The sequence below is a fragment of the Macadamia integrifolia genome, unplaced genomic scaffold (assembly GCF_013358625.1).
Source record: "Macadamia integrifolia cultivar HAES 741 unplaced genomic scaffold, SCU_Mint_v3 scaffold1259, whole genome shotgun sequence".
Taxonomy (NCBI): domain Eukaryota; kingdom Viridiplantae; phylum Streptophyta; class Magnoliopsida; order Proteales; family Proteaceae; genus Macadamia; species Macadamia integrifolia.
Genome location: NW_024868136.1, coordinates 145,181 through 163,800, shown reverse-complemented (window position 1 = coordinate 163,800; position 18,620 = coordinate 145,181). Strand labels below are relative to the sequence as shown.

At 37.6% G+C, this 18,620-nt stretch overlaps 1 long non-coding RNA gene across 1 annotated transcript; it reads right to left on the bottom strand.

Annotated features, from left to right (window-relative positions):
- Window positions 1-7,027: 7,027 nt before the first annotated feature.
- LOC122063236 lies at window positions 7,028-9,077 on the bottom strand. Its single transcript, XR_006135273.1, has 2 exons — window positions 8,226-9,077; window positions 7,028-7,374 (listed from the first exon to the last, which is right to left on the bottom strand). It is a non-coding gene; the product is annotated as an uncharacterized LOC122063236 (long non-coding RNA).
- Window positions 9,078-18,620: the final 9,543 nt, after the last annotated feature.

Sequence of the window (18,620 nt, the reverse complement as noted above, 5' to 3'; positions counted from 1 at the left end):
TTGATTCAGTCTTTTATTTTTATTGTTTAAAGCAATTAAAGTTGTAATTTTCAAGTTCTAGTTCTAGGCTTAATTCTAGGTGACAAGAACAAACTATGAAGCATGTCTTTTAAGTTCAATTTTTTTTTCTTCAGATTTGTTTTCTCTAGTACTAGAAATTTCAGATTTGATTTATTCCAGATCTGGTTTTGAGTACTGATAGTATCTTAAATTGATCAAGTTTTCAATTTAAGAGTTGAAGTTCAAGTAAGTAGGCTTCTTCAACAGTCTTCTCTCCCCCCCTCTCATTTGCTCTTATGACTACCCTTTCTTTCTTAATTTAGGATTTTAATTTCAGTAGTTATATTATTGCTATCCTTTTCCCCCAAGGTTCATAGCTAGTGTAAGTGTTGGTTTTGCCCCTCCTAGCCCTAGAACCGTCAATTTATTACTTTTATTTTAATTGTTTCCCTTTTTCTAAAGCCAAGTAGAGTAACCCTGTAAGAGTGACTCTCTGGTCAAGTAGGGGAGCTCATATTATGATGCATCCCCCGGGCTAAGTAGAGAAACCTACTTGTGAGTCTCTCTCTAACTTTATCCACTTTCTTTTACTTTATTTTTATTTCAACATTTTTTTCTTTTATTTTTTTTAATTGCGTGAATTGTTTATTTTCAGTTATTTATTTATTTAATTTTAATTACGTGGCTTGTGTCTTTAAATTCTTAGATGACGAATGGTTAGGACGTTATTTTAGATACATATGTTTAGGACAATAATTAGAATTAGATCACAACCATTAATCAGTTCACTTTTACGTTATTAAAAGAAAAAAAAAATAAAGTGACTGCTCTCCCTATGTTTGACCCGTACCTACACTGATCCGTACGCTTGCTGTTACATTTTAAATCCTCAAACACTAAGTTGGAGAGAAGATGGGGAAGAAGATGGGAGAATTTCGTTTCAAGACTAGGGATGTTTCAGACCCACCTGAGTTCCCAGAACTAAATTTCTGAGCTCTGGTGTAACTGTCGGGCATGAAACCGGTGGGCTCCAAGGCTTGCCTATCTTTGGCTCATGCCCACCTGTCTTTTCAGAATGCCCAGAATGGGTCCAAATTTGATGGGTAACCCCCATTTATGATTCTAAACCCGATTTTAGTGTTCAAATATGATAATTTTGACTTCAAAATTGTGAAATGATAAACCATTATATTTATGATAAGTTACACTCATTTTACGCGTACCCACACATCATATCTCTTGCGTGCTGGGTACAAACACCGTGTACATATACAAGTAAGTGGGGAGTGGACTCTGATTTAATTTCGGAAAGCTATGCATCACTTAACACGTGTTAGTCTAGCCATATCATCATGTCACTTGTGTGTAGACTAGACATCATGCCATATCACGCGTTATATGTGCATTTACATAACATGCTATGCTTTGCTTTATGATGAATATTCTTTATGTCTTAATGTATGTGATGGAAGAATTTCATATGGACATGATATGCATGCTAGATTAGATGTTGTAGACGGCTTGGATACGAGTGCATTGTGGCTCGTGGAATGGGATGCGGTGCCATCGTGTAATCGTACTATGCTCATATAGAAGCAAGCGGCTAGGATTTATATACCCCTTTTGTGTTATGACCCTTCCCGAAAGGGGTTTACGTGTTGGGTTACTATTAGGGGGAAGCATTAGGTTGCGGTTGTCGAACTCCTGCAGTGGTTAGAAGTACACAAAGTTGATCGCTAGGACAATCGGTAACCCTGGTGGTATATTCAGAGGGCCGATCGTACTGTTTTTATTTTGGGTGGAGTCACCCATTTACTTTCTGTCATTTAAATTTATCAGGAGTCAGCTTGCATTTTAAATTCTAGTACCAACGGTGGGCCTTCTCCGACAATCTTATGGCGTATCGTGGGATGGGGTCCGCGGCTCGTACTCGGGGCATACGTGCATTGTGGTTGTGAGTAGCACATAGCCTATGACTTAGTAATGTTGTTAGGTGAATAGGGTTAAAATGAATTGCATACATATATGTGCATTTGTATTATGACTCCTTGTGTGATTTTCCCTTGTGTGATCTTCCTTTCCACTTACTGGGCTAATGAGCTCATCCCACGTGCATAACTCTTTTTAGGTGATTTTACAGGTTACCCGCGTAGCCCCACTGTGGAGTTTCCCTCTGAGGACTGGTTGGTCTCTGATGAGTTCGGGCATGGTGTTGATTACGCGTGCAAGGATTGTGTTGTATGGCAGTAGATTCCTTAGTGATTCTTTTTTATTCTTTTGATGTACTCCCTTTTGATGACTTGATGCTTAAATTGTTATATTTTTGTGTATATATCATGCCTTTGGGCCCAAATGTATATAACTTTCATAACTCAATTTGGGTATCAAGTATTTGGGAAACAATTACAGGTATTATTATGAACAGGTCTTATGCTAAAAATACAGATCTTATCTTAGTTTAGTAAATGTATGTTGTATTGCAGGTACTGCATTGATAACCCCGTACAAATAATATTTTGAGCATCGGTGCACTCAATCACTTCAAATATCTCATCAATCTCTTGGATCCATCGGTCCGGTTCCAAAGGGTCACTTCCCACCTTAGTGAATGTAGGTGGTAGGTTCCTTTTGAATGACTCCACCACTCTTATGGTATGGCCCACAGACTGAAAATATGGTGCATATGCCGAATGGTATGGGTAAGGAGGTGGCATCATATATGGAGGTGTACCCTGAGGTAGTATGGGTGGTGTACCTCCAACTTGGTTTTGAGGGTTGATGCCAGGTGGTGTACCTCCAACCTGTGCCCCAACACCAGGCCCTCCAGTTGGACCTTGTGGAATATCTACCTGGGGAGGCTGACCTAGTAGTGTAGCATACCGTTGCTGTTACATAGCAATCATAAATGCCTGTTGTTGTTGGAAAATCTGATTCGATTGTTGAATCAAGTTCTCAACATCACCTGGGGTAAGTATTGGTGGAGGATCAGGAAGTGTAGCCATGGGCGGATTCTCATGAGCCACATTCTGATCAATTGTCTCGTGATGTTGTGGGTTGGATGCTTGCCTCGTAGGTTGAGGCCACCTATTGATTGGTGGCCTATAAACGGGATGGGGACCTTGAGGTGCACCTCGAGCAACACCCACAGATCTAGTGCATAGCATCTTTAAGTGTACCTAATTTGCATGAAAATTTCATATAGGTTAGTATTGCAATTCATTACACAATCCCTCCAATCTTACTGCGCAACCTTGTGCACTTACACCCTAAAATAGTTGGGGAAAAGTGCACATGAAAATTCAAAATCCAAATTTGCATTCCATTATATGTGTCAGCCAAATCTCCCTTATAACTTCATAATTCTTCAAAAATGACCTTCAAATCCACCAATGCAGGCCATGTAAGACCCATCGGTGGCATCGGGCACTCACTATCAAAACCGACAGGCTAAAGACCGGTGGGCATGGCTGGCTAAAACCCGTCGGTTTTATGCCTACCGGAGTTGCATGAGAGGTGCGATTAAAAGGGATTAAACCCCTATTTTTTGCCCCATTTTCTCTCCTTTCTCTTTCACTCCAACTCAGGCGGCGCTTGGGTGATCCCTTACGACTCAACTTGTTGAATCAACGCAACGATCCGTTCAAGTTGCATTCTCTCTCATTCAATCATCAAAGTGAGTTTGCAAGCCCTCGTTTTCTCTCTAAAAATCTGGGTCTCTCTTTTTGAATGGAAAATCGTCAATGTGGTTGGACCTTTGGTTTTTTTTTTTTTTTTTTTTTTTTTTTTTTCTTTTGATTCTCTTTATGGACAAAAATTTACATACAAATGTAGAGCTTAGATTATAGTTTCCAAGTACTTTGATCCATAGATTGGAAACATTGGAGCATTTTCCCCTTTTTATGCCCTAACCATCAATTTTGGGGTTTCTACTGTTTATTTCTCTCCTCTATGTCAATCTAGCATTTCATTTGTGATTTTGGGGCATCCATAGTGTTTACTAATCATTCCACTGCATAGTTTGCCCAAATTTGGATGCCATGGTTGTTCTCAACCCTTATATGGACTTGCCCAAAAGGAGAGGGCAAAACATTTGGGAATTTTTATGCCTAGCCATTCTTGAATTCATTGTTTATATTTGAATCATAGCTCCTCAAGCATATTAGCATCGTCAATAATTGTTTCCATTGAAATGTAACTCTTCCATTTGTCTAGACTTCAAAATTTGAAATTTTTCTACATGTTAGGTCTACTTGTTTGCAATCCTTCAATATCTTATTCCGAATCCAAGTAGTGATATGCTATCTCTTGTTTAATCTAGTATTGTATCTCGTGTTCTCTTGAAAGGATCTATTCATATTCTATATTCTTGGATTGTTCATGCATTAAGACTACATCTCATTGGGATCACTGTATACCTCAATCACCACATGCATCATCTCATTCATCGCCTTGCATCACTTGTGTTTACTTAGTGATTTCCATCACCTTAATCCTTCTTATCTATGTATTGAATCACTTGGCCAATTTAGGTATCCGGGTTTGATGATTTGTAATATGCTAGCTTAGATCACATTTCCTAAAACTTTCTGCCATATGCTATCATAGCTCATTATATTCATTTCTTTGATTCCATTTCTATTATCTGTCTCAACTTGGTACTCCTTATACTTTAACTTCTTATTTTACATCATGTGCTTATCTATTTTCTTTGCATTTTCAAGATGCCACCACGAAAAGGCAAGGAACTTGTGGATTCATCAAGGAAGTGGAAAGCTTCCAAGGCCAAGAAGAAATAGGTGGGGTCTAGCTCTTCAGCCCCATCTCCATCTAGAGAATGGGAGGATTCTGAAGACCCATCCAACTATGATGAGATGGTCTTCTATAGTTCAAGAGTTGCATCCTACTTTCCACTCACTACCTGTGATGTTCGAGGAATAGGTGGTTATGGAATATTTTTCCCGCATTCACCTCTTGGAGAGGCTTTTCGCTCTTGGTTGGGAGTCTATCCTCAACATCGACCGACCGTGCTAAGAGGGCTTGGTGAGAAAGTTCTATTACAACCTTGAGGCTACCAAGGAGGAAGGGGGGTTTGCCATAATTAGTATGGCGAAGGGTGTGGAGATCATTCTTACTGTGGATCGACTAGCAGAGATTTTGGGTATCTCTTCAGAGGGTATTCCCTACTACAGTCGTCTTAGGACCAGAGGCATAGGCCCACTGATGAGCCAGGACATGCAGGAGCACATCTATGAGGTGATCAGTGGCTCACGAGCGAGACCTGCATCTGAGTTAGACTTTTCCCCTGAGGGCAGGGTATTTTCCAGATTGGTGCAGTTCAACCTAGCTCCTAGGAGTGGTCATAGGAATCAGGTGGGTTTTATGCCTACCTACTTGGCTGCCTGCCTGCTGTCTACCCTTGAGGGCAATGTACCTAGACTATGCCTTCCCTACTTCATGCTGAGGTCTATGCACCACCACGCCATGCATCCAGAGGACACAAACTTTCCCTATGGTAGAGCTCTTACTCGAGTCTTTGAGCATTTTGTAGTTAACCTTTTTGGGTAGGTGGGAAAGGTCCCAAGGGACAAGTTCACTGAAAGGAACGTGAGGCAGATGAACTTGCATGCCTTGATGGTAGAGCCACAGGTAGCCGAGGAGCAGGGGGAGGAGGATGTAGAGCATGAGGTGGGTGTGCCCATGGATGAGGATGAGCATAATAGAGATGACCAGGGTTATTTCCCGTACCAGGAGGAGGGTTTCCAGGGGGTACTTGATCATGAGGATATCAGAGAGGAGGTTTTAGAGGAGGTGCCATTGGATACTAGGGTAGCAGATCTAGCTTTCTATGGAGCTGGGAGTTCCATATCAGCTAGAGCTAGTGGCCCAGATATCCTTAGTGCTTCTGGCACACAACCCATGGCTCCGCCACCTACTGGAGAGGCACCTGTCCTACAGGATATACTATCAGAGTTGAGGACCTTAAGGGAGGGTCAGGCTGAGCTTACAAGCTTGAAGAAAGTGTGGCCAGGGAGCAGGAGCTTCTCAGGAGAGTGGATGAGAACACCAGCAGAGAGCTCCAGATGTGGAGACAGTTCAGAGAGATGGAGTCCAGGTTTTAGCGACTCACCTGGGATATGTACCACTCTTCTGGGGTGATCTCTATTGATGTCCGATGTGTACAAAGGAGGGTGGTGTGCCTCCATGATCGATTTACTCATTGGGACACGCGTCTTGGTATCGACTCTAGGGTTCACTAAGGAAAAATCCTTTTGATGTCTCTAGCGACGACTCTAACTAGTGATTTAGGCTGATGACCTATTAGCCTCTTCTAACCTTTTACTTGTCATTCCTACTTGAATTTTAGCTTTATCTGATAGTCTTAACTATTTTGGGTTTCATAGTTGACTTTCCTGCTTTACTTGCATGATCAGACTAGTATAGCTTTAAGCAATGATGGCATCTGCCATCTATTTTGTAATTTATTTCATTTGTGTACTTAGAGTTTGAATTGTGATTATGGTAGTACTTATAAATTTCTGAATGGTTTGCTTATATTAAACTGTGTGATTTGATGGTGGTTGTGTCGGTCATCATATGTTATTATCATATCATTTTTGTTATCTATTAGGTTTCATGTTAAAAATTTTTGGTTTTCTCATTTTACGCCTTTATGCTGTCAAAATTTTGTTAAAATTTCCACTAACAAGTAAATTCAATTATGACAAATTCAAAACTAGTTAACTAGAATTCATACTATCAATGCATGCATGCCATGAAATGTAAAGGGTGCAAATTTTACATTTAAATAAATATTTTTTTAACTTTTATAAGGCTTTTATCTTCACCCACCCCATACCTATTATAGTTTCTATGGGGTCTAAGTAGTATGTTGTAGGCAGGTAGAGCATCGCACTCTGATACCACCGTTATCACACCCCACTCGCATAAAATTGAGCTGGTGACCGAGTTAACTCTGGTTAACTCACAAACCTACCAGGATCAATAATAAAGTAACTACAATACAATATACATCCACTAAACTAAGATCAGACCTGTATTTTCAGCTGAAGACTTGTTTATAATAATACATGTAATTGTTTCCTAAATACTTGATACCCAAATTGAGTTATAAAAGTTATATACATTTAGGCCTGAAGGCATGATATATATACAAAAATATAACAATTTAAGCATCAAGTCATCAAAAGGGAGTACATCAAAAAAATAAAAAAGAATCACTCTAGAGTCACTGCAGCTATGCAGCACAATCCTTGCACATTCAATTAGCACCATGCTTGAACTCATCAAGGACCCACCAGTCATCGGAGGAAAACTCTACAGTGGGACCCGACTCCTGATCTTTAAGCTAGTAACCTGCAAAATCACTTAAAAAGAGTTGTGCATGTGGAATGAGCTCACTAGCCCAATAAGTAGAAAGGAAGACCACACAACAGTCATAATACAAATGCACATATATGTATGCAATTCATTTTAATCCTATTAGCCTAACAACATTAATAGATCATAGGCTATGTGCTACTCACAACCACAGTACACGTATGCCCCGGGTACGAGCCGTGGACCCTATCTCGCGATACGCCCATTGGGTTGTCGGAGAAGGCCCACCGTTGGTACTAGAATTTAAAATGCAAGCCAACTCCAGAAAATCTAAATGACAGAAAGTAAATGGGTGACTTCACCCAAAATAAAAGCAGTACGATCGGCCCTCTGAATATACCACCGGAGTTACCAACTGTCCTAGCGATTAGTCGTGCATAATTCTAACCACTGTAGGAGTTCAACAACCTCAACCTGATGCTTCCCCTCAGTGGTCCCCCAACACATAAACCCCTATTGGAAAGGGTCGTAGCACAAAGGGGTAAATCAAATCTTAGTATGCCTCTTTATGAGCATAGTACGATTACATGATGGCACTGCGTCTCATTCCATGAGCCACCATGCACTCGTTTCCAAGCCGTCTACGGTATCTAATCTAGCATGCATATTATATCCAAATGAAATTCCTCCATCACATACATCAAGACATAAAGGGTATACATCATAAAGCAAAACATATTATGTTATGTAAATGCACATACAATGCGTGATATGGCATATGTGATGATTAATCTACACACAAGTGACATGATGACATGACTAGACTAACACATGTTAAGTGATGCATAAATATTCTGAAGTTAAATCAAAGTCCACTCCCCACTTACTTGTATATGTACACGGTGCTTGTACCCGATACGTAAGAAATCCAATGTGTGGGTACGCGTATAATGAGTGTAACCTATCATAAACATAATAGTTTATCATTTCATTATTTTGGGGTCAAAATCATCATGTTTGAACACTAAAATTAGGTTTAGAATAAAAAAATGGGGATTACTCATCAAATTTGGACCCATTCTGGGTATTCTGGAAAGATAGGTGGGCATGAGTCAAGACAGGCAAGCCTTGGAGCCCATCGGTCTTATACCTGCCAGTTACACCAGAGGCTCAGAAATTGAGTTCAGGGAACACAGGTGGGCCAGAGACCCAAAGACAGGTGGGTTTGAACACCCCCAGTCTTGAAATGAAATTCTTCTATCATCTTTCCCATCTTCTCTCCGGCTTGGGGAACTTCTTTGGGGTCGATTCAGTGACTCAAATCACTCATCTAAGGTCCAATCATGTATCATCAACCTAGATCTAAGATCAAATCAAAAGAAAAATGGAGATTTTTACCTCTTTCTCACGAATACCATTGAAACCCCAAATTTCACTTCTTTAGCTCAAAAACTCTCAAAACTCTAGATCTTCACCAACACTTCATCCAAATCCTTCAAAATCATTGTACACACCTTCTGTTAGACCTTAGTTTCGATTACCCAAATAGGATTAGCGAGATTGAAGTGGGTTCTTTCCCAAAAATCAAAAAGAGGGTTTTCCCAAGAATCCTTAGAATATGTATAATACCTACTTCAAATCGAAGATCTCGATGGGCTGATCATTAATCCGGGCTCAAAATACCAAGACCCAGCTCCGGTGAAGCTCTACGGTTGATTTCCCTTCTTCTTTCTTCTTTTTCTTCCTTTTCCCTTTCTTTTTCTTTCTCTCTCTTCTTAACTCTCCCACCGAACAACTATCATTAATGAGGGAGAAGACAATAAATGTCTCCCCCCCTTTTATACCTGAACCCCCAAAATATCTTTTAATCATAGGTGGGTACCATCTCAGGTGGGTATATCTCAGGTTGGTATTCTCATGTGAGTATATTTCAGGTGAGTATATCTCAGATGGGTATATCTCAGGTGGGTATTCTCATTTGTTAGTGCTCCACTTAGGCTTCAATGAGAATAAATTTCCACATATAATTAAATTACATTGGCACCCACAAATACTAGTATGTACCTTTACTTCTTGTACATGGCCTCGTGGTGTGTGCAAGTGTAAAGCTTGGGTGCACATATTGCACTTGGTACCTACTCGGTCATGTCAGGCCAACCCAAGTTCAAGGTCACTCTTGCTACCATGTTCCATATGATACTTACGTCAGTTTGCTTCGGTTTAGCCTCTACATGATCAAACCAAGTCAATACGGATAATTAGATCGGGTTTAGAAAGTAGGGTATCACAGTAGATCTCCCTAGCATAAAACCAAATTGGTTCTCTGGAATCTTAGTTTTTATCCTTAGGTGTGTTTCAATGACTTTTTCCCAAAGTTTCATGGTATATCCTGTTAGTTTAATACCTTTATAGTTTTTACAGTCCTGGATACCACCTTTGTTCTTATAAATCAGGACTACAATACTTCTCCTTCAATCATCCGGTATTTTCTTTGTAATCAAAACATTGTTAAATAGTTTAGTTAGCCAAGAAATCCCATAAATCCTAAACACTTACTTCAATAGGAATCTCATCTGGTCCAAGTGCTTTAACTACCTTCACCCTTCGTAGGGCCTCTTTAATTTCCATTTTGCCAACCTGTAGAAGTTATCCTTAAGGTGGTTGGTTTGATGTCCAATCCCCCCACATCCAATTTCCTCCTGTTAGTCGAGGTTTCTCCAATTAGAAAATTGTGAAAACAATACCCCATTGCTTCGTAATGTCCTCATCTTGTATAAGTACTATACCATCCTCACTTTTAATGCATCTAATGTGGTCCAAATTTCTGCTCATCCTTTCTCTTATTTTAGCAATCTTGTATGTCTTTTTTCCCTTCCCTTTTATTTAGGCTTTCATATATAGCATCATAAATTTTCGCCCTTGCTTTCCCCTCAATCTTCTTAGCTTCCTTTATGGCTATGTAATATCTTACTTTATCTTCTGCATCCTAAGTCCTTTACCAAGATTTATTGCACTCCTTCTTCATATTAATGACAACCTGAACCTTATCATCCCACCACCAAGTCTGTCTAATGTTTGGCAAAAAACCCTTGATGTACCGAACACTTCTTTAGCCACTTTCTTAATACAAGTCGTCATCTTAGTTCACATCTTGTTAGTATCTCCATTAAAATTCAACTTTCCTTGTAAAATCATTTTATCGGTGAACGGGTTTTTAAGAGTTCCTTGAAGTCGCACCCATTTTATCTTAGCATAGAACTGCATCTTCTTCTTATGTTGTCTTGTGCTGAAATACAAATCCAAGACCAATAGTCGATGCTGAGTAGTCAAGATCTACCTAGGGATAACCTTATAATCTTTCCACAACAGTTTGTTAGAGCTTCTCGTCAGGAGTAATCAATTTGGCTTGCATGTTGTCCACTTTTGTATGTAACAAAATGTTCTTGTTCTTTTATTTTCTTTTATTTTCTTTTATTTTCTTTTATTTTCTTCTTTTTCTTCTTTTTCTTCTTCTTCTTTTTTTTTTTTTTTTTTTTTAAATTGTGTTTGCAATGCATAAGTCATCTCGTGAAGTCTAACACTGAAATCCCTTATGCATTCCTCTATTCGACTCCGTACCCTCCATGTACCTCTTCAAATCCTCTACGATCCTTGCCCACATGTCCTTTAAGGTCCCCTCTAATAAAAAAGTTATCTCTAGGGGTGTCAATTCCTAAACCGAACCGGTAAAATCGACCAGATCGAACCTATAACAACCCGGACCAAACCGAACCGATGCCTTATTGGTTTGGTTTGGTTTGGTTTGGAGTATTGCAACCCCAAAACCAAACTGAACCGCACCGAAAATCGGATGAACCCGAAACCAAATCGAAACCGGCTCAAAACTCGGACCGAAACTGAAACCAAACCGGTAAGAAACCGAAACACTCCAAAATTAATTAAAAAAATCAAAATTTGCATAGATTTGTATGGAAAGTCGAATCCAAATTGGACCAAAAACCAAAACCAACCCGGTTACAAACTGATTTAAGACACTAAAGACAAATCGAAACCAAACCGCACCGAAATCGAAATTTCCTTATTGGTTCGGTTTCGGTTTCGATTTCGGTTTCAGCTTTCCCACACCAAAACCGACTCAACCCGGACCAAAACCGAGCTGGACCGACCGATTGACACCCCTAGTTATCTCCCTGACCAAAATCTTGCACCAAGTCATCCATGTGCACCCATAACTGTGCTTTAACACTATTATCCAGTCTTGCTTGTGGCGCATACACACTGGCTATGCTGATAGTCTCATTGCCTAGCCCTAGTTTAATGGAGAGAATCCTATCTCCGATACTTTGAACATCCAACATTTCGTTCTTAAGGTCCTTGTCCACTACCATACCCACTCCACCTCTCCCACTTGCGTCTCCCAAATATCAAAGTTTAAAATTATCTAACCCCTTTGTTTTGCTACCCTTCCATCTTGTTTCTTGGATATATGCAACATTAATATCTTCTCCATATAACATCTACCAATTCCAAACTCTTACCTGTTAGAGAGCCAATGTTCCAGGATGCCAACCTAATTTTACGCTTACATACCGAATTAGTGTCGAAGGACATAAAAAGAAAAGGTAATATGTAATAAAAAGTATAGATTAAAAAAATTAATTATAAAAAGGTAACAAGGATCCATGCAGAAGAGATTATGTTACATGCACAAGAGGGGAGATGAGAGAAAATAGGACGAGAACAAAATAAAAAAGAAAATAGAAAAGATAGGAGAAAAGATATGAAAAGTGTTTAGCTTTACGAACCAAACTTGAGGTCTGGCTTATAGAGGAACCCTACCTTTAACTCAAAGAGTTTAATTGGATTTCAAAGTCTCCCTTTCTATTAAATCTCTAGCTAATTTATAGTACTCATCCACGATTACATACTTCACCCAAGTTGGAGATAGAGCCACGACATTCTCCATTATATCCCACTAAAATATTAACTTCCCATCCCTACTAAAACACTTATGATAATGGACACAATAATTAAAATGACTTAAAACATGGTAACTACCCAACAATTAAATCAATCCAAGGTGGTTTCACCCGATATCTATGTGGCATCTCCACTTTCTCACCTAACATTCTTTCCCCCTTAAAAATGTCCTTGTCCTATAGTTTATTATGAAATATTCCAATTAATGAAGCTGAGATGATCATCTTGCGGATGCCAACCTTACTGCAGAGAATAATATCTCTTTGAAAGACATTTTGTTCTTCATCATCGTTTCCTTCTTTTTCTCCTTCTTTTTCTTCAACTTTTCCGTGTTCATCTCCTTCTTCTTTATTGTCATCTTCTTTTTCTTCTATGTTAGCTGTGCCGGTTGCAAAATATTGGCTACTTCTTCTTTTGGTTTGGTCACTTGGTTTGAGGATTCTTCCATTGCATGGTTGGATGACAAATTTTCAAACACCATAGTAAGCTTTTCCATGATGTTAGTAAGCTTTCCCATGATTTCATGTTGCCCCAAGTGAAGTGAACGCACAATCGCTTTTAAATCTCGACCCTTCTCTCTCATCCTTGACTCTGATACCATCTATTACATACACAAGAGGGGAGATAGAGAAAATAGAATGAGAGAATAAAATAAAAAGAAAAATATAAAATATAGGAAAAATGTTTAGCTTTACAGACTAAGCCCAAGGTATGACATATAGAGGAAGCCTACCTTTAACTCAAAGAGTTTAATTGGATTTCAAAGTCTCATTTTCTATTAAATCTCTAGCTAATTTATAGCACTCCTTTACAATTACATACTTCACCCCAGTTGGCCATAGAGCCACGACACTCCCCATTATGTCCCACTAAAACATTAACTTCGTATTCCCACTAAAACACTTATAATAATGGATACAATAACTAAAATGACTAAAAACATGGCAACTACCTAACAATTAAATAAATCCAAGGTGGTTTCACCCCATGCCCATGTGGCATCTCCACTTATCACCTAGCTGGTATGTACTAAATTTTCCCTCACTTACCTATCTTGAAGAAGGAAAGAATAGAATTAACGAGAGATAAAGTAGGGATTTACTTTGCTTAAAATGCAATAAGGAAAGCATGTGTAGGTAGCTAAATTAGAAAAGTAATTTGGATTCCCCTAGTCTCTATTTTTGGCTTAGGCCTAAGAATGAAGTGGTTGTTTTTTTAGCCAATATAGCTTACAATGCTATGGTTAGAAAATATTTTATGTCCATCTATAATCCTTTTATTTTTTAATTTTTTTAGTAAATATGTCCATCTGTAATCCGGATAACAATGTTATCTCTTTTTTACTTTAGGCTATGTTTGGTAGCTAAGAAAAAAAAAATTGAATTTGAGGTGATAGATAGACATAAAAAATTATTGTATAATTATTCTTTTTGGTCTTATTATGGCTTTTATATATTTTTTTTCTTGGCTACCAAACATATAGGACTATAAACGGGCCAAATTCGAATCAAATAGGGTATCATCTATATTCGAATTCGTTTAGCAATCCGTTTTTCAAATTCGATCCGATTATCTGTCGGACATATAAAAGTGGTATGATATTCGAATTTAGAATTATAAACAGATTCCGGATATTATCTGGTCCGATTTGTTTAGCATACAGATATCAAATATTCAGATATTTACTATCCGTTTACCGATTATTTACTTAATAGATTAACTAATTATTTCAATTTTTTTTTGCATTTGCTTTTAAGTGTACACGTGAAAATCATCTAGTTCAGCCTGCATAAACTACATTGCTAATTAAAAAAAACTTCAAATGGCTTTATAAAGCGTATTAGTTTGGTGTTAAACCCAATACAATTATGAGAATATTAGTTTTGATGAAATGAGAAGAACCCCTAAACATAAAATAAAAAGAACATATATAAAATAATTTGAATGCATGGATATAAGTTGCCATGACACTATCTTAGAAACAAAAATTATCAAAAAAATTCAACGTCCCTTTCTAACTTCTAGTCTTCCATCCCATCTCCTAATCTCAAACCACTAACCACTAAAAGAATAAACCAATACAAGTCTTGTGTCTTGCTCTCTTTCTGACCCAAAAGAGGAGGATGACAACTCCAATGACGAATGTATGTAATGTATAACTAGGCATGCAAGCTGGATGAGTACTTTGGTGGATTCAACCCGTGACTCTTGAAAAATAATAGAAAGAGGACCATTTGGAAACATAGAACAACAAAAAATCTCATCAATATCCATAGCCAAGAATTAGATATATATGACGAATTTAAAGGAATACAAAGACCAACATTAAGTCATTAACCTCATTCTTTGAAACAATAGATTTTAAAAGATTGACATTTCAAAAGTAAAACCTACTATCTATTAGATTAGCAACCTTATGAACTTGACCAGAAAAACTCCCATCAGATGGAAGCAATGCTTGTCTTGCTAAGAACAGCTCAAAATTTTTTGATTTCCTTCAAAGATTTTTTTTTTTTTTTTTTTTTGCATTCATCAATTCAAATAATATAAATGGAAAGGAAAGTTGAATATGACATGCCAACTATCAAGAGATTGATTCAGATAAACAAAGTAAATAATTAGCTCAACACCATAAAGACTGCACAAACTTTCAAACCCATGTCTGCTTTGGAGTTCTTGTTCACTCAGGTTTAAGCCAACCAGTAATATCAACCTACAAAAACTATTAGATAGAGATGGATAAGATTTGTTGAAACACCACTACCTTACAAGTTACAAGGTTTCAGCAATAGTCAAAAGAATGAGAAATGGAGATCAAAGATTACTTATAATAGACCTAACACTAATAACTAAAACCTAATAGTCATGCTTATCCATCCACAGTGGAAGTTGATACAAAAAAAAAAAAAATTAATAATAATAATAATAATAGAAACGTATTAGTATAAAAACAAGAACTATATAAGCATTACAATGGATAAAAATAATAAATTCTATAATCACTTACCATATTTAAATGATGGCAACCAGTCTCTCAAGCAAATTAGAGCTTTTACAATCTTTAGAAGTAGCCCCGAACGATTTTCAGTAATTAGTCTACTTCCAATATTAAAGGCAGATTCTGAGGCAATAGTAGACGTTGGAATTGCTAAGATATCACGAGCTATTATAGAAAGAATTGGAAACTTACGACCATAATGTTTCCACCATTGTAAAATATCAAAACTATATTCATCATTTTCAATGGAAAATAAACTCTCTTTTAGATATAAATCCCATTCAGTCTTTCTAGATTTCATGAAACCTCCAGAACGATCTTGTACAAATTTCTTAAACTCTCCTCCAAACTTGAGTTTTTATTCTTTCTTAGAACTTTCATCACAAGATTCCTTCTCATCGCTATGAACACGTTTAGAGCAATCCCGAGGTTTAAGGACATAAGGTTCACTAAGTTTACTAACATACTCAGAATAGATGTCAACCACGTCATATTGGATCTTCTTAATATAGAAATCACAATCATCCCCATGAATCTTATTCATAGCAAAAATAATGAGTTCCATCTTGTAGCGAGGATCAAGAATAACCCAAACGCCATAAACAAATTGGTTTACCTCCAATACTTATCAAACTTTAGTTTCATTGTCAAAACCATAGAATTGATACAATTCTTGTCACTTTTTTCCCACTGAAGCAAATTATGACGAATTTCATTAACATCCTTAAAGTAAAAGTTTGCAGTAGGATACTTGCTTCCTTAAATGTGCTTTGTGGCATCAAAATTTTTTTCTGAACATTGCTTAATTTTTATGCACTTCTCTCACTCCTCTTTAGTTGGCAATCTATTGAAATTGTTATCTAATTCAACTAAACGTTCAAATGCTTCTCTCACCTCCAAAACATTATGAAGCATTTCATAAGTAGAATTCTATCTTGTCGGGACATCTAAAGAGACTCTTTTTGTTAGACAACCTGCATTGAGACAATGCATTCTCCCATCTTTCAACTCGACCCACTAGACAGTCCGTCATCAACATCATGATGTATTATGATGGTAGGACGGTAATTTTGAAGTCAATGGATGCATCCAGGGATAAGAAGGATGCAAAATCTACAATTTGCTGAAGCAGGTCGTAGACAACATGGAGGTAGAGAATGTGGTGCATGTGGTGACCGATAATGGCAGTAACTTCAAGAATGTGGGAGTAAGGTTACTGAACAATGGCAGGATCAGCTTGTTTTGGATGCCATGTACAGCCCACTACATCGACCTCATGCTAAAGGACATGAGGAAAACCGTAATACAGTATATAGTTGAAAAAGAAAGAAAATCGACCACTTTTGTGTACAACCATGGATATGCCCTCCAGTTATTGAGGATGAAATGTAGAGGGGATTTGGTACAGCCGACTTGTCTTGTTTGTCACCACAGCAAGACAAATGATTACATTTGTGTACATCCAGTTACTAAGGAGCAAGTATAGTGGGGATTTTGCACGAGCCATCTCGACTCAATTTGCCACCAATTACATGGCCCTACAGAGCTTTGAGATGAAGATAGTTGGGCTTAGGTCAATGGCAGAATCTGAAGAAGGTTATGCTACTGGAGCACTAGCCTGGTTGGATTAGCATGACCGGCTTTGGAAGCCAAGAGCCAAGAAGACCGGTCCAGCCCAGGGTTTTGGTTCAACAAGGATTGGAAATAAATTAGTAGCTTATTTTGTCTTTTATTTTCCATACTTGAACGTAGGAGTTTGGAGTCAGTAGGATCTCTTTCCTTTTAAGCTAGCTTTTTTTTTTGATTTGTTTCCTAGTCAGTTGGTTTCCATTTTTGGCTTCACTTTTCCCTATATATTGGTTGTAACCGAGAACAACCGAGAATGTTTTAATTTTGAATGAGAACTGGTTTGGTTTGTGCTCTGTGAAAGTGCGTGCTTCCCATGGTGATATGCATTTACCCACTTGGCCATTTCCCGAATCTTTACTAGCGGATCTCTCAATTCCACCAACCCATCTTGAATAATAAGATTTAAAATATATGTAGTACAACGCACATGAAACATCTCACTATTATGCAACAAAGCTCCTTTACGACCATTCCATTGCTTTAGATTATTGATCCTAACATCATTAGTGGATGCATTATCTACTGCAATGGAACCAATTTTCTTATCAAGATTCCAATTTAATAGTTGAGCCTTTATGTGCTCACTAATATTCTCACTTGTATGGGGAGTTGGAAGCATTTTATGAGAAAGTATTTTCTTATTTAAGTTCCACTCATCATCAATATAATGGCACGTAAGAACACAATACCCAAGGTTCTGATGATTTGCTGTCCATAAATATGTAGTGAAACTAACATAAGAAGACATCTTATCCAAATTTGCATATAGTTTTTCCTTCTCCTCTTGAAAAACATTATTTACATCCTTCCTCATTGTATTTCTTGAATAAAATTTAGCCATAGGATTCAAACTACTTGCATATATTTGAAAGTATTCATGCTCAGCCATGTTGAATGGATAAGCATGCTTGGCAATCATCCGTGCAAAATGCTTTTGGGTAAGCTTAGCATCAAACTTATAATTTGCCACCTTAGATGACTCAGAACCATGTTTTGAAATTGATAAAAGTTGTTGACCAACATCCTTATGGGTCTTTCTAGGACAAGTTCTCCTATGGCTATTTAAATGAGTTGTGCCCATAGCACTTGAACCATTAAAAACCCTTTTACAATGTTTACATGTAGCTGACACCTTATTATCCCCATGAACTACCCTTTCAAAATCAAGCCAAATATTGGATGTAGTTTTTCGACGCTTAGGTTGAGAAAGTTCTACATCCACATGACTTTCTTTTTTCTCCCCTTTCTCATTTTTTTTTTTTTATGCTTCTCTATCTCATCCTTATCTTTTTCCTTCTCCTTCTCAATAACACTAGATGGCCCAGATATGTAACCCTCATTAGTAGGAGTGGCAAAATCAGTTGTCCCAAGAGTAATAGCTAATGGAGTAATACAATGAAGTTTTTGGTCCATCTTTACAAGTATGCTCCTAGTAAGTATCAATTAAAAAAAAAAAAAAAATCAAGTTAAACTGCAAAAATAAAGAAAACAAGTATAGTACTAAATATATAAAACAAGTCTAGAATTCAAATAATTCATGTAGAGTGACCTAAATATTCAAGAGAGTATTTTACCAATTTTTGAAGATGATAGTTTTTCACTCATCTCATCTAGGAAAATTTTCAACTCAACCAACACCTCATATGGTAATAAACACAACCACAATAAGTGGAAA